The sequence below is a fragment of the Ranitomeya imitator genome, chromosome 9 (genome assembly GCF_032444005.1).
Source record: "Ranitomeya imitator isolate aRanImi1 chromosome 9, aRanImi1.pri, whole genome shotgun sequence".
Taxonomy (NCBI): Eukaryota; Metazoa; Chordata; class Amphibia; order Anura; family Dendrobatidae; genus Ranitomeya; species Ranitomeya imitator.
Genome location: NC_091290.1, coordinates 104,005,098 through 104,022,844, shown reverse-complemented (window position 1 = coordinate 104,022,844; position 17,747 = coordinate 104,005,098). Strand labels below are relative to the sequence as shown.

Genomic DNA, 17,747 nt, shown 5'->3' with positions numbered 1-17,747 from the left:
AACTCCAGTATTGCTTCTGCTCGCACAGCCTCTACAGCGTATGCAACTTTTGAGTTCCACCTTGTTGATATGTCGCATATGAGGCGCTGAGCGAGAAGGCAGAAGTGACGCTGCAGTGCAGACCGTCGAGCAGCTGCAGGGTGTGAACGCCATAATTGTGCACAGACGACCTCTCACATATGGGTAATTTTTAAGAAAGATTTGCACCACTAAACTTGACACATGTGCCAGGCAAGGGATGTGGTCAAACCAGCTACGCCTAGAGGTGCTACCAGATTTCGCCCGTTATTGCACACCACCAGGCCTGGATTTAGGTCCAGCAGCACCAACCACTCATCAGTCTCGTTTATTCCTTGTCCACAGCTCTTGCGCAGTATGGAACTTGTCCCCCAAAATGATGAGTTTGAGAACAGCCTACTGTCTTTTCCCCCTGGCTGTGTTAAAGTTGCTGGAGCAAGTCTTACTGCTAGGTGATGGAGTAAGTGGAGTAGGCCACATGGGCAGAGCAATGTCCAACAATAGATGTAGGACATGCGCTAGAACGCCTTCCTCCTCTGTCCCAGCTGCAACATTTACCCAGTGTGCAGATAGGGAGATATAACGTCCCTGCCAATACTTACTGGTCCACGTATCGGTAGTTATCTGGACTGTGCCACTGATGGCATTGCACAGTGCACACCTGATTTTGGTTGCAACATGTGTGTGCTGGGCAGGGATGGCCAACTTGAAACATTAGTGGTGGATGGGAACCATGTACTTAGCAACAGCCACCACCATCATTTATTTAAAATGTTTTTTCTCCATCAGCTGGAATGGCAGTGTTTCAAAGGCCAGGAATTGGTAAATGCTGTTATTCAGGACCAGGGCCTGTGGGCGGGTAGTGGGGTATTTCCTCTTTCTCTATGGGGTTTGGGTGATGGAGAGATGAACACTTCAATGGGACAGGGTGGAGATGCTTGGTGACACTGCTGGTGCTGTCACATCCTGTCTTTGCGGATAGGCTGTTGTTCGTGAGCTGGATGAAGAGGTCAAGACAGCAGCAGAAGAGGGAGCAGGAGGAAAGCTCACATCTGTCATGTTATTTTTTTTTAAGGTGTCTACTCTACTGCTGCTCGTACTTAGAACTCAGATGCAGGTGGTGCTCGGGTTAAGAAAATGTTTAAAAAAAAATAAAAAATCAGAAGAGACTGCTTCATGACTTTGGGCTGATACTGCTTGGCCGATTTGCAAAGGGGTGAGGTGGTAGAAAGATGCCCACAGTCCTCAGGTGAAAACTGCGCTTTCAGCAGTGGACCCAGTGGAAGGAACTAGAGGCGCTCTCAGCCATCATAGATGAGGAGGGTGAGGTTTTATTGTCCTGTGATTTAGGTCTGATCCAGGGTTGTAAAGTCTCCAGGAGGTCTGAGGGAAACATTCCTTAATTGATGGAGCAAGATAAATACATGCGACACATTCATTCCAGCTGTGTCACAGGTCGTCAGAATTTTGTAAACCATTAGTACAAAAAAAATAAAAAAGTATGTAAATATTGCCTAACATTCCAGAGATACATTATTCCTCTGGAAAATATGTCACAGCCTGTCCCATCAGTGGTGGCAGCAGCACCCTCAGAGGAAGCCAGCTTATGTCTTTTACAGAAAAAACAATTATGGATTTAAAAAAAACACCCAAGTGCGGGTCCGGTCTACTGGTGAGGACGTCCCTACAGATAGTTTCCCCAATAACCTGCAATGTGTAAACTCAGCCTGATACAGATCCAACTCCTTACTCTCCACTAATGTCACCCCGCGCTTAAGAATTATAGAAATGAAAATTCAACTCATAGCTGTCAAACAATTTTATTACAAGTCAAATAGTTAGAAATAAAAGAGATATATAAATATATGCATAAATACAAATTAATAAGTTGTGTTTTAGAAATCAAAACAATAAATTAAACATTAAAGACAGATTAATGATAAAAAAGCAAAACACATTTTGTACCAAAGTCCCCTGTGCTTTAGCTGCAAAAATTGTATTGTGGTGCTTAAAGGGAACCTGTCACCCCCAAAATCAAGGGTGAGCTAAGCCCACCAGCATCAGGGGCTTATCTACAGCATTCTGTAATGCATTCTGTAATGCTGTAGATAAGCCCCCGATGTATCCTAAACAAATGAGAAAAAGAGGTTAGATTATACTCACCCAGGGACAGTCCCAGTCCTGTCCAATGGGCATCGCGGTCCGGTCCAGCACCTCCTATCTTCATCAGATGACGTCCTCTTCTTGTCTTCTCACTGCGGCTCCAGCACAAAGTACTGCAGTGCGCAGGCCCCAGGCATCTCTGACCTTTCCCGGCACCTGCGCACCGCAGCGTGAAGACAAGAAGAGAACGTCATCCTAACAAGATGTGAGGCCCCGGACCGCGACGCCCATCAGATCGGACTGCCTGCGTGAGTATATTATAACCTCTTTTTCTCATCTATTAGGATACATCGGGGGCTTATCTACAGAAACAGCATTACAGAATGCTGTAGATAAGCCCCTGATGCTGGTTGGCTTAGCTCAACTTGAATTTTGGGGGGAGGCGGAGGGACCCGACGGGGCCGGGGAGGCGGAGGGACCCGACGGGGCCGGGGAGGCGGAGGGACCCGACGGGGCCGGGGAGGCGGAGGGACCCGACGGGGCCGGGGAGGCGGAGGGACCCGACGGGGCCGGGGAGGCGGAGGGACCCGACGGGGCCGGGGAGGCGGAGGGACCCGACGGGGCCGGGGAGGCGGAGGGACCCGACGGGGCCGGGGAGGCGGAGGGACCCGACGGGGCCGGGGAGGCGGAGGGACCCGACGGGGCCGGGGAGGCGGAGGGACCCGACGGGGCCGGGGAGGCGGAGGGACCCGACGGGGCCGGGGAGGCGGAGGGACCCGACGGGGCCGGGGAGGCGGAGGGACCCGACGGGGCCGGGGAGGCGGAGGGACCCGGCGGGGCCGGGGAGGCGGAGGGACCCGGCGGGGCCGGGGAGGCGGAGGGACCCGGCGGGGCCGGGGAGGCGGAGGGACCCGGCGGGGAGGCGGAGGGACCCGGCGGGACCGGGGAGGCGGAGGGACCCGGCGGGGAGGCGGAGGGAGGCGGAGGGACCCGGCGGGGGCCGGGAGGGAGGCGGAGGGACCCGGCGGGGAGGCGGAGGGACCCGGCGGGGAGGCGGAGGGACCCGGCGGGGGCCGGGAGGGAGGCGGAGGGACCCGGCGGGGAGGCGGAGGGACCCGGCGGGGGCCGGGAGGGAGGCGGAGGGACCCGGCGGGAGGCGGAGGGACGCGGGGGGAGGCGGAGGGACGGGGCCGGGGAGGCGGAGGGCCGGGGACGCGGAGGGACGGGGCCGGGGAGGCGGAGGGCCGGGGCCGGGGAGGCGGAGGGACGCGGAGGGCCGGGGCCGGGGAGGCTGAGGGACGCGGAGGGCCGGGGCCGGGGAGGCTGAGGGACGCGGAGGGCCGGGGCCGGGGAGGCGGAGGGACGCGGAGGGCCGGGGCCGGGGAGGCGGAGGGACGCGGAGGGCCGGGGCCGGGGAGGCGGAGGGACGCGGAGGGCCGGGGCCGGGGAGGCGGAGGGACGCGGAGGGCCGGGGCGGCGAAGGGACGGGGCCGGGGAGGCGGAGGGACGCGGCCGGGGAGGCGGAGGGACGCGGAGGGACGGGGCCGGGGAGGCGGAGGGACGGGGCCGGGAAGGCAGAGGGACGCGGAGGGACGGGGCCGGGGAGGCGGAGGGCCGGGGCCGGGGAGGCGGAGGGACGCGGAGGGACGGGGCCGGGGAGGCGGAGGGACGGGGCCGGGGAGGCGGAGGGACGGGGCCGAGGAGGCGGAGGGACGCGGAGGGACGGGGCCGGGGAGGCGGAGGGCCGGGGCCGGGGAGGCGGAGGGACGGGGCCGGGGAGGCGGAGGGACGGGGCCGGGGAGGCGGAGGGACGCGGAGGGACGGGGCCGGGGAGGCGGAGGGCCGGGGCCGGGGAGGCGGAGGGACGGGGCCGGGGAGGCGGAGGGACGCGGAGGGACGGGGCCGGGGAGGCGGAGGGACGCGGAGGGACGGGGCCGGGGAGGCGGAGGGACGCGGAGGGACGGGGCCGGGGAGGCGGAGGGACGTTTTGCTTTCTTGGGGTTTTTTTTGTAGGAAATATACTCATCTGTCTGACATTATCAGACACCCACAGTGCCATCACTTTGGGTCCTCGCATGGATTGTGGGGGCACAAGCATTCCACTTGGTGAAGAGAAGTCCAGTGATGAAATGACATCTGTAGGGAGGTCACTGCTCTGGAGGACACAGGATGGGGAAAAGCCACAATACCTAGAATAAAACAGAAAAAATCATGCAGAAAACTCAAGTAGTGGCTGACACCAGTGGCCACCAGGCTAATACTGAACAGAATAGCGTGCGAGGAGAGAATCAAGCCCGGGATCTGGAGACATTATCACGCAGTTTTGCTCCCAGAGGTCATAGGTCAGTCATCATCCTGACGTCATGTGCGCCCAATAATATTAATGAGAAAGTTTTATTTAAAAAAAAAAAAAAAACACACAACAGGACCGACTCACCATCAGAGATTCTCATGTTAAGTAATATCAATCCCTCAGATCTCCATCATCATTCATCCCCTCCCCTGTTCGCCCCCTCACAGGTAGCACTATACTTCCCTACACCCCCCCACCGCAAGTGACATCACACACTGACCTGCACAGTATGTGACAACAGCCCCCCACACCATGCAGACCCATGCAAATAACATCAGCCCCACTCAGCAGGTAGACCCCCCTGCACACAGATCCCCCACGCATGCAACATGACCCCCTTCCAACAGAGACCCCCAGCATGCAGTCTCCCTTCCTCAGGCAGGCCCCTCCAGCACGCAGTCCCAGGCAAGCAACATCACCCCCTTCCCCAGGCAGGCCCCTCCAGCACACAGTCCCAGGTAAGCAATGTCACCCCCTTCCCCAGGCAGGCCCCTCCAGCGTGCAGTCCCATGCAAGCATCACCCCTGTCCCCAGGCAGGCCCCTCCAGCGTGCAGTCCTATGCAAATGTGGCACCCCTAGAGGTATTTGCCACAAATAGTTACTGACACTGAATACAAATACTAAAATAGCAAGACTGCACTACCTCCTCCGGCCAGAAGGGGGAGCTCCAGAGACTCCCCTTGATCCATTCTGGTCTGAGAGAAGAACTGGCAGTTGGGCAGTTGGGCTAAGGAGCTGAAAGTGAGAGGTCATACAGCTGAATTTCTAACAGCCCTATGACGGTTTCCAGGCCCAAATCACCGGCCTGAGGAGAAGAGGGACAGAGAAAAAGGACATTGTGAGAACCGGGTAGCATTAATCACTACCCAGAACAGGCGCAAAGACGGATACCGGATCCGTGGCTGTATTCATTACACATAATACAGCAACCGGAAAAACGTGAGGTGATATCAGCTTCACTAGGGTCGGACGCAGCAACAGACACAGAGTTCAGCGGTACTCCCAGAGGGGGTAAACCGATAAAAGGACTCGGGTTGCCCGTCGAACCAGGACCCGGAGGGGACAGATTGGGCCGGCAGCCAGTTCACATACAGCAGCAGGGCCACACAGATATTGCGCACAATAAGAGGCGAAGACCCCGGCAGGGTCAAAGTAACTCAGAGTTCCCATACAGACTCCGGTGACAGGACTGGTTGTAAATCCTTTTATGTTAAAGTAAACTGATTAAACGTTTCAGTGCCTCAGTCTTTCATTTGGACAATAGCCATCTATCCAGGATCGGGATCATCGGATCATCACCGCTGGGAGAACCTGCTGCTGATCAAGTAAGTGCCTGTCCCCTCACGATACCCTTTACACTGTGCATTGCCTGAGGCCACAGCACCGGGTCAAGCCACCCGTGACACCCCCCTCAAGAGACAGACCCCATTGGTCCGGTGCTGGGTACCCCGGTCTCTCGGGCGGCACACAAGCATCACCCCTGTCCCCAGGCAGGCCCCTGCAGCGTGCAGTCCTATGCAAACATCACCCCCTTCTCCCCAGGCAGACCCCCTCCAGCATGCACATGCAGCCCCATGCAAGCAACATCACTCACTTCCCCCAAGGCAGACCCCCTCCAGTATGCACATGCAGCCCCATGCAAACATCACCACCCCTTCTCCCCAGGCAGACCCCCCTCCAGCATGCACATGCAGCCCCATGAAAGCATCACCCCCTTCTCTCCAGGCAGACCCCCCTCCACTATACACATGCAGCCCCATGCAAGCAACATTACCCCCTTCTCCCCAGGCAGACCCCCCGTCCAGCATGCACGTGCAGTCCCATGCAAGCATCACCCCCTTCTCTCCAGGCAGACCCCCATCCAGCATGCACATGCAGCCCCATGCACATGCAGCCCCACGCAAGCATCACCCCTTTCTCCCCAGGCAGACCCCCCGTCCTGCATTCACATGCAGCCCCATGCAAACATCACCCACTTCTCCCCAGGCAGACCCCCTCCAGCATGCACATGCAGCCCCATGCAAGCCCCCTCAAGCATGCACATGCAGCCCCATGCAAGCATCACCCCCTTCTCTCCAGGCAGACCCCCATCCAGCATGCACATGCAGCCCCATGCACATGCAGCCCCACGCAAGCATCACCCCTTTCTCCCCAGGCAGACCCCCCGTCCTGCATTCACATGCAGCCCCATGCAAACATCACCCCCTTCTCCCCAGGCAGACCCCCTCCAGCATGCACATGCAGCCCCATGCAAGCCCCCTCAAGCATGCACATGCAGCCCCATGCAAGCATCAACCCCTTCTCTCCAGGCAGACCCCCTGTCCAGCATGCACATGCAGCCCCATGCAACATCACCCCTTTCTCCCCAGGCAGACTCCCACTTACCTGATCTGTGACTATGGAGAACGACCCAAAACACTCCAAATCTTGTACAAAATCCTCGAAATCCCGCCATGACATCCACAGCTCCCTCCTGTCTGCTCTGCTCTATGGAGGAAGAGGCAAATCCTGCACAAAACAGTCCAAATCCAAATCCTGCATGGAATCCCGCCATGACATCCACAGCTTCCTCATGTCTGCTCTGTCTGTTCTATGGAGGAAGAAGCGCCGCCCCTTCCGGTCACATGGGCATGACGTCAGCAGAGGTCCCTTAGCCGACTTGGATTTAGCCTCTACCTTATGTGCAGTGCACGGCTCTGCAGGTGGACAGATGTGGATCCACTGAATCCAGGACTGTCGAGAGGTATGTGCTGCCAGCTGGCAAGAGTGCCTCCCTGCAGGCTGAGGCCTCGCTCTGGCCCAGTGTTCTCCACATACCTTTCCAAGATGCTTTTTTTTCCTCCCCTTTTCGGCTGTCACTGTGAGATCCCAGGACCTCCCTAGCTGGCAGTGATCTGGACCGGGGGCGCTGTGCCTCTCTGGATCTCCTCCTTCCAGGCCAGCCAGGTGACTTTAGCACACACTGACTACTGCACACAGTGTGGGCGTCTGCAAACGGCCTGAACCGGCTGCTGGGGGACTGGCCCGGGGGCATCTGCACCCTGCCCGCCCCTGGTGGGATCCATCCGAGACACCGACAGCAGACAGATGCGGGTAAGCGGGCCGACACAGGACTCAGGACGGAATTGAACTTGGCGCTTCAACGAGGAGGGGGCGGGGCCTGCGGTGTGACTTGTTTCCGCTTCCGGCCCCCTGCGCCGTACATGTGACAGGACTGGATCCGAGACTGCAGCAGCCAGAAGACTGGGGTGGGTGGGGAGGAGGGCGGGAAGTACGAGGAGGGCGGGCGGGCAGTCGGACCCGGATTTAAATAAAAAAAAAAAAAAAAAAAAATCTTGCCTTGCTCGGGTGCCGCCCCCCGTTTCCTTACCGCCCTAGGCACGTGCCCTCGAGTGCCTAGTGGCAAATACGGCCCTGACTACATGTCGCATATTTTTACTCCTTTTTTGACAAAGTTCACATTTTCCGACATGTAGTTATATTCGTATGGGGTGTCTTCAGTACGTAAATTTACTTTTTTACAAGTATACTCATATTGCATTGTTGGCACAGTTGTGATTCTGCCGACCCTTGAGCGTTTTTTTATCGCCTCCTTTTTATGTTTTCATAGTTGTTGTTACACTTCTTACACAATGTACCTTTCAATAAAATTTATACCTTTTCCATATATACTCTGGACTGCTTCTTATCGTGAGGTTTCTAGCCTCTGTTTTTGTGCGTTATAGCGACGATTGTCCATATTTAGTCCATAAAAATATTGGTTAATTATTATTTTCTATTCTTTTGCAAATTTACTCTAAATCTAACCAATGTTTTTCATTAGTTATTGTTTGGTTATTAAAATGGTGGACTCTCCCCCCAAAAATGACGTAGTGTCCCCCTATCTACTATATAATTGTCTGAGGGTCACTTCCGTCTGTCTGTCTGTCCTTCTGTCACAGTTATTCATTCGCTGATTGGTGTCGCCAGCTGCCTGTCATGGCTGCTGCGACCAATCAGCGACGGGCAGAGTCCGGAAGAAAATGGCCGCTCCTTACTCCCCGTAGTCAGTGACTGTCGCCTGCATACTCCCCTCCGGTCACCGCTAACACAGGGTTAATGCCGGCGGTAACGGACCGCGTTATGCCGCGGGTAACGCACTCCGTTACCGCCGCTATTAACCCTGTGTGTCCCCAACTTTTTACTATTGACGCTGCATCAATAGTAAAAAATGTAATGTTAAAAAAAATAATAATAAAAAAACCTGCTATACTCACATTCCGTAGTCGCTCGCGACGGCCTCCATCTTCCGTTGCTGGTTCTGGTGGCAAAGATGGTATGGCAGAAGGACCTGCCATGATGTCACGGTCATGTGACCGCGACGTCATCACAGGCCCTGCGCGTCTGCGCGAGAAGGACCTGCCATGACGCCACGGTCATGTGACCACAACGTCATCACAGGCCCTGCGTGCCTGCGCTAGAAAGACCTGCCATGACGTCACGGTCATGTGACCGCGATGTCATCACAGGTCCTGCGCTCATACCAACCCTGGGACCGGAAGCTGCCGTGGACTACAAGGGGCCCTCGGAAAGGTGAGTATATGTTTATTCTTTATTTTTTAACCTGTGACAAACCTGGCTGGGCAATATACTACGTAGCTGGGCAATATACTACGTGGCTGGGCAATATATTACATGGCTCTGTGCTGTATAATACGTCGCTGTGCAATATACTACGTGGCTCTGTGCTGTATACTACGTCACTGGGCAATACACTATGTCACTGGGCAATATACTACGTGGCTGCGCAATATACTACGTCACTAGGCAATATACTACGTAACTGGGCAATATACTATGTGGCTGGGCAATATACTACGCCACTGGGCAATATACTACGTGGCTGGGCAATATACTACGTGGCTGGGCAATATACTACGTGGGCTGTGCAATATACTACGTGGACATGCATATTCTAGAATACCCAATGCGTTAGAATCGGGCCACCATCTAGTAATTAATAATGAGCAAAGGCTAGACAGACAGCTGCAGACTGAAATTAATATGCTAGGAAGGGGCCATTGATATTGGCCCCCTCCCAGTCTTAAAACAGCAGCTCTCAGCCACCACAGAAAAAGGTGCATCCATTACCTCTGTGTGAAGAAAAATAATACAGCACTCACCAGATGGATTGATTATTCCAAAGTCCTTTTTTATTTCATCCAAGTGAACAAGAGACTTTATGTGGGATTTGCGGGTCAGGGAGGCAAGCAGAGAGCGTGCATCCATTACCATCGCTAATCCCACTTGCCCTTGAGCAATATCAAGTGGGGTAATAGTATTGGGATTGATATCAGCTTTATATTGGCAGCTGACATCAAGCTCAGGAGTTAGTTATGGAGAGGCGTCTATAAGATTCCCCCATTATTAACCCCATAGTCATATTGTAAATAAAAAACATCCTGAATAAAGTCCTATAATTGAAATAAAGACTCTGACACTTTTTTTAATTAAAAATAAAAAGCAATTTATAATTTTTTAATTTTAAAAGGGACATTTAATCCACTGAAGCACATGTACCCTGTAACTGTAAAAGAAATGAAATAATAAATAGTGATGAGAGAATACATTCGGCACTATTCGTTACTTGCATGAATAGTACTGTACTTGGGCTATTCTTTACTTGACAAGTAATTTGCTAATCGAGTGACCCGCCCAGCATGTTTGCCACTTTATTTGCAGCCAATAAACATGCTGGTCTTGCTTGCCAATCACAGTATGATTGCCTGGCCTTACAGCGTCATAGGGGATATTTAATCTATGCCGGCGCCATCTTGCGCATATTACAGCCGGAAAAAGTGTAGTGTGAGCATGGGAAAATTGAAGGCAGCATATAGGGAGAGTTTTTGATTACAAAAAGCTCTTTTAAGAGCTACTGAGAGTGAACATTAGTTCACTGTTAGGTGGAGATAGTGTAGGGAGAGATTTAATATGAGGAAAAGGCAAGCACAAGGGTGTTATCATTGCAAGTACATGCTGCAAATCTTAGCTAGTCTGCATTAACACAATGCAACACGCTTAGTGTAGGAACAGACTGTGGTATTCTGATGAGATAGGCAGGGTTTTCCCCTACCATAACATACAAAGCAACTCTTTTTGGAGACAAATCATATTACTTAGTACCAGCATGTACCAATCAAATTTTTTTGGAGCTACATAATATTACTCGACTATTGCTGAAATCTATCTATGTAATCGTCTAAGGGTCACTTCCATCTGTTTGTCTACTGTCTGTTTGTCTGCTTGTCTGTTTGTCTGTCTGTGATGGAAATCCCATGTCGCTGATTAGTCAGTGACGGGCACAGACCGGCCGCGAATTCGCCCTTCCTACTCTCCGTCAGTGCCCCCTCCATACTCCCCTCCAGTCAGCGCTCACACAGGGTTAATGGCTGCATTACACCGCATTATGCCGTGGTGTAACGCCGTCCATTAACGCTGCTATTAACCCTGTGTGACCAACTTTTTACTGTTGATGCTGCCTATGCAGCATCAATAGTAAAAAGATCTAATGTTAAAAATAATATATTAAAAGAATCATTATATACTCACCTTCCGGTGCCTTTCCCAATCCTCGCGACGCTCCGGTCCTAAGAATGCATTGCGGTCTTGCGAGATGATGATGTCATCATCTCGCGAGACTGCAATTTTTTCTTGGGACCGGAGCGTCACGAGGAGCATTGCTAAACCCCTAGCCAGGATACGGGGGCCACCAGAAGGTGAGTATATAACTATTTTTTATTTTAATTATTTTTTTGAACAGGGATATGGTACCCACATTGCTATATACTATGTGAGCTGTGTTAGATACTACGTGGGCTGCGTTATATACTGCATGGGCTGTGTTATATACTGCATGGGCTGTGTTATATACTGCATGGGCTGTGTTATATACTGCGTGGGCTGTGTTATATACTGCGTGGCTGTGCAATATACTGTGTGGCTGTGCAATATACTGCGTGGCTGTGCTATATACTACGTGGCTGTGTTATGTACAACGTGGCTGTGCTATATATTATGTGGCTGTGTTATGTACTATGTGAGCAGTGTTATATACTATGTGGCTGTGCTATATACTACGTGGGCTGTGCTATATACTACGTGGCTGTGCAATATATGTGGCTGGGCAATATACGAGGCTTTGTTTTATACTACGTGGGCTGTGTTATATACTACATGGCCTGTGTTATATACTAAGTGGCTGTGCAATATACGTAGCTGGGCAATATACTACGTTTCTCTGTTATATACTGTGTGGGCTGTGTTATATACTATGTGGGCTGTGTTATATACTGCATTGGCTGTGCTATATACTACATGGGCTGTGCTATATACTATGTGGCCTCTGCTATATACTACGTGGATGTTCAATATACTACATGGCTGTGCTATATACTATGTGGCAGTGTTATATACTATGTGGGCTGTGCTATATACTACGTGGCTGAGCAATATACTTGGCTGGGCAATATACTACATGGCTGTGCTATATAATATGTGGCGGTGCTATATACTATGTGGGCTGTGCTATATAATGCGTAGGCTGTGCTATAAACTACATGGATGTGCAATATACTACGTGGCTGTGCTATATACTATGTGGCTGTATTATATCCTACGTGGCTGTGCTATATGCTACGTGGGCTGTGCTACTGTATATACTGCGTGGGCTGTGCTATATACTTCGTGGCCTATGTTATATGCTACATGGCTTTGCTTTATGCTACGTGGGCTGTGTTATATACTATGTGGGCTGTGTTATATACTACGTAGCTGTGCTATGTTTCTCTGCTGCATCTGCGCATCATGAATCGTGGTATGTGTTAAAGAGGGGGGCCCACTGAGACTCTTTTGCCCAGGGCCCTCAAAAACCTGGAGCAGGCCCTGGCTTCACTAATTGGTCACTCCCGGCCGGCCACGAACAATCAGTGACAGGCGCAGTCCGGCCGCGAAGTGGCGCGGAATTTGAATTTGAAGCACGCTTTGCTAATTGGTCGCACCTGGCTGGTCAAATCCTGTGTATAAATTGCATTATTCTGAAAACTTCATAAATAAGCTACATACATATTCTAGAATACCCGATGCGTTAGAATCGGGTCACCATCTAGTAGCTAATATTTAAATAGCAGTTGTGCGACTGGTGCAAAACCTGCTGAGCTATGCAAACGTCACTATTTACCATTACTTTCCCTGAGTCTGCTGTTGGCATGTGTCATAAAGGTGAGATAAAAAAAACCAAAAAATTATATTGAATAAATAAATAGTGTATCTTTATCTAGCAGCTGTGCTGCTGTTAATGTGTGTCATGAAGGCCATATAAAAATACCAAATGTCTATTGGTTAAATCAATAGAGTATCTTTATCTAACAGTTGTGCGAGTGGCGCAAAGCCTGCAGAGGAATGCGAACATCACAATTTCCCAGTGCCAATAATTTTCCTTACTCTGCTGTTGATATGTGTTATGAAGGCGATATAAAAAAATACACTATTTGTTTAACGATAGAAAATTAGTATCTATATTTAGCAGTTGTGCGACACATGCAAAGCCTGAAGAGATACACAAACGTCACAATTTCCCATTGCCAATAATTTTATTTACTCTGCTGTTATCTTGTGTCATAATGGAGATATTAAAAAATACTAATTGTGCTTCTTTTGATTAGCGGCATGACGCACATGGGATGTAACGCCAGAACGACTTATGGAATGTACATCCAAAAATCAAATCAGTCTGATTTTTAAAAAACCAGTCCAGAGTTTGCATATCACTGCCATGGGGGTAGACAAGGAAACACATGAATTTATCTACTCAGGTAATCAGTCAAAAAACTGTAGAAACATACACGTAGTCGACAGGATTTAAACCTGCGCGGGGAAACTCCAATAGATTTCAAGTCCATCACCTTAACCACTCGGCCACGACTACTCAGTCATTAACATTTGATGAGATTCACACACCTTTTCTTATAGCACCATGATCAAGATCAGTGATTATCCCTCTGGAAAATATCTCAGAAAATAGAAACATAATTCTAGGTCCCAGTAAAAATGTAAAAATCTGATTTCGAGTCATCATCAATGGGAACCATGTACAGTTTAAGACTTTGACCTCTTCATAAGGTGGATATGGAGTGGGTCCATTCCAAAAACATCCTGAAAATTACTCTGAAAATGCTGAAAACACTGAACAAATTCATTTCCATGTAAAAAAGACTTGCTGTTCATATGATCGAGCTTTTGGCGTCTTTTAACCACATCAAGTTTCCAAAAGATCCAAGCGGTTAACTGAAATAAGCATATCTATCTTCTGGTATTTTTCATTTAGAAGTGCTCCATACTTATAATACAAGTCAATGTCTAGGTTAGAAACACTCCTTAATGGTTCCTAAGTGACTTTTGGTGCATTTTGTGAGCTGTAAAGAAAAGCCTCAAAAACAGACTCAAAAGATGCCCAAAACAATTTTTAGAAAAACACCACCAAAAATGGTGGTGTTTTAAGTTTCATTAATCTTGCTTCATAGGTAGCTTTGGCCACAGAACTCACAGTGATCACTCCATGTATGCTTGGAACATTGAAATCTTTATTTGGCTTTTGGTATGTTGATTTTAACTTTCTCTTTTTATGTTAAACCTTGGGAACAGGAGAACACAGTGTCAGTGGAAAAATTGAAACATGTGTACGAAAAACTGCCCAGGTTCCACTGAGATTTGAACTCAGATCGCTGGATTCAGAGTCCAGAGTGCTAACCATTACACCATGGAACCACACACAAAAAAGACTTGGCTGCAGTTTTGTGTTCTGGAAAGCACAATTGAACTCATGAATCATGGTGAAAACAGGCTCTAAAGCTGTAGTGCAAATCTACAATTAATACACAATGGTAAATTAATATCTCCTAAACTTTTATTCCACAAGAGTGCCAAGGGTTCCACGATATCTCAGCATGGATAGTTTTAAATGTTGATAAAAAGTGACTAGTAAAAAGAGTGCTAGATCTGTTACTTGGAAAAAGAGCAAGAAAAAAATTAATTGCAAAACTTATACTGTTAGAAAGCTGTTCATCCAGAAGTCGCTAAAAATGTTTCATTGTGTGGTAAAAGGTTTCTTCCAAGAGATAATTCAAGGTTGTTGCAAATCAAAGTGCATGTCCCAGTACATCTGCCACAACAATGGTCTGTGGCCGCTAGACAAAAGCGGGAGAAGCACCAGTTACCTGGTGCCACACTCACGGTGCTTCTTTTGATTAGCGGCATGACGCACATGGGATGTAGCACCAGATCGGCTTATGGAATGTACATCCAAAAATCTAATCAGTCTGATTCTTGAACACCGGTCCAGAGTTTGCATATCACTGTCATAGGGGTAGACAAGGAAACACATAAATTTATCTACTCGGGTAATCAGTCATAAAGCTGTAGGAACATATACGTAGTCGACAGGATTCGAACCTGCGCGGGGAAACCACAATGGATTTTAAGTCCATCACCTTAACCACTCGGCCACAACTACTCAGACATTAACATTTGAAGAGATTCACACACCTTTTCTTATAGCACCATGATCAAGATCAGTGATTATCCCTCTGGAAAATATCTCAGAAAATAGAAACAAAACTCTAGGTCCCAGTAAAAATGTAAAAATCTGATTTCGAGTCATCATCAATGGGAACCATGTACAGTTTAAGACTTTGACCTCTTCATAAGGTGGATATGGAGTGGGTCCATTCCAAAAACATCCTGAAAATTACTCTGAAAATGCTGAAAACATTGAACAAATTCATTTCCATGTAAAAAAAGACTTGCTGTTCATATGATCGGGCTTTTGGCGTCTTTTAACCATATCAAGTTTCCAAAAATTCCAAGCGGTTAACTGAAATAAGCATATCTATCTTCTGATATTTTTCATTTAGAATTGCTCCATATTTATAATGCAAGTCAATGGCTAGGTTAGAAACACTCCTTAACCCCTTCCCGACCCATGATGCCACGTAGGCGTCATGAAAGTCGGTGCCAATCCGACCCATGACGCCAATGTGGCGTCATGGAAAGATCGCGTCCCTGCAGATCCGGTGAAAGGGTTAACTTCAATTTCACCTGATCTGCAGGGACAGGGGGAGTGGTAGTTTAGCCCAGGGGGAGTGGCTTCACCCCCCCCGTGGCTACGATCGCTCTGATTGGCTGTTGAAAGTGAAACTGCCAATCAGAGCGATTTGTAATATTTCACCTATTAAAACTGGTGAAATATTACAATCCAGCCATGGCCGCGGCTGCAATATCATCGGCCATAGCTGGAAACACTAATGTACCCCCACCCCACCCCACCGATCGCCCCCCCCAGTCCTCCGATCAGTGCTATGCACCGCTCCGTCGTGTGCTCCGCTCCCCCTGTGCTCTTGTCCGCCCCATGTGCTCCGATCCAACCCCCCTGCATTCCGATCCACCCCCCCATGCTCCGATCCACCCCCCCGTGCTCCGATCCACCTCCCCCGTGCTCCGTTCCACCCCCCGTGCTCCGTTCCACCCCCCCGCGCTCCGGTCCACCCCCCCGCGCTCCGATCCCCCCCGTGCTCCCCCCCACCCCATCATACTTACCGATCCTGTCGGGGTCCGTCCGTCTTCTCCCTGGGCGCTGCCATCTTCCAAAATGGCAGGCGCATGCGCAGTGCGCCCGCCGAATCTGCTGGCCGGCAGATTCGTTCCAAAGTGCATTTTGATCACTGAGATATAATCTATCACAGTGATCAAAATAAAAAAAATAATAAATGCCCCCCCCCTTTGTCACCCCCATAGGTAGGGACAATAAAAAAATAAAGAATTTTTTTTTTTCCAATAAGGTAGGGTTACGGTTAGGGTTAGGGTTAGGGTTTCGGTATGTGCACACGTATTCTGTTCCTCTGCAGATTTTTCCGCTGCGGATTTGATAAATCCGCAGTGCTAAACCGCTGCGGATTTATGGCGGATTTACCGCGGTTTTTCTGCGCATTTCACTGCGGTTTTACAACTGCGATTTTCTATTGGAGCAGTTGTAAAACCGCTGCGGAGATCGCAGAAAGAATTGACATGCTGCAGAATGTAAACCCCTGCGTTTCCGTGCAGTTTTTCCGCAGCATGTGTACAGCAATTTTTGTTTCCCATAGGTTTAGATTGAACTGTAAACTCATATGAAACTGCTGCGGATCCGCAGCATTTTCCGAAGCGTGTGCACATACCTTTAGAATTAGGCTATGTGCACACGGTGCGGATTTGGCTGCGGATCCGCAGCGGATTGGCCGCTGCGGATTCGCAGCGGATTGGCCGCTGCGGATTCGCAGCAGAGTTCCATCAGGTTTACAGTACCAAGTAAACCTACGGAAAACCAAATCCGCTGTGCCCATGGTGCAGAAAATACAGCGCGGAAACGCTGCGTTGTATTTTATTCAGTCGCCATGACAGCACAACGAGAGAGGGGATCCGCCCTTCAGGGACAGGAAACCTACAGACATAAAAAGGGCGGTACCTCTCTCCCACGTCAGTTTGGTTTCCTGTCCCTGACAGCGGAACCTCTTTCAGACAGGCCCTGAGAAGAGGGTCGAAGTTAAGAAGACTCCCCACTCCTGGCGGCCCGGTACAGGTAGCGGGGGTCCCCTACCTCGGCCCGTCCAGGAGGCAGGAAGCACCACACGGCAGGGGCACTGCGCGGTGTAGGTGGCAGCAGGAGGAAGCAGCCTCTGACATAGGCTAGCTTCTCGGGTGTCCGCAGCGCAGAGGTACCTAGAGGTGCTTGGCTACTTGGGGTCCCGGGAGTCACGCTGTTCCGGGCAGGGACGCGGCATTGGTCCGGAGGGGGTCTGCTGGCGTCCTGGTCCGCGTGTCGGCTTGGCGCTGCCGCCGCGTCCTGAAGGGGGCGTGTCCGGATGACGCGGCAAGCGGCGCGGCCGGATGACGCGGCTGGGCATGCGCAGTAGCGTCATCTCTGGCTAATGGCGGCGCCCAGCTGCGGGAGCGGTCGGGGCTTCGGGGAGGGGTAGCGCAGCGCAGCGGCGGACGATTAATGACCACCTGGGATTCCCTGCTGGCCCCCATCTGGAGGCGGTACCTTGGGGGTATTTAAGGCGGCAAGCTGGGATGATCAGAGTTCCTCACCCATTCCATAATGGAGTCGCCAGAAGGAACTATCAGCCAGCTGCAGCAGCAGGAGCCGCAGCAGCAGTCAGATAAGCCTCGTAGAAGCTCCCAGCGTCGGTCTAGTGGCAGTAG

The 17,747-nt window shown here is 50.9% G+C and overlaps 2 non-coding genes across 2 annotated transcripts; both read right to left on the bottom strand.

The window, feature by feature from the left end:
* Positions 1-14,204: 14,204 nt before the first annotated feature.
* On the bottom strand, positions 14,205-14,276 carry TRNAQ-CUG (transfer RNA glutamine (anticodon CUG)). Its single transcript has one exon. It is a non-coding gene; the product is annotated as a tRNA-Gln (tRNA).
* A 663-nt stretch (positions 14,277-14,939) lies between these two features.
* Positions 14,940-15,021, bottom strand: TRNAL-UAA (transfer RNA leucine (anticodon UAA)). The gene has a single exon. It is a non-coding gene; the product is annotated as a tRNA-Leu (tRNA).
* Between the last annotated feature and the right edge of the window lie 2,726 nt (positions 15,022-17,747).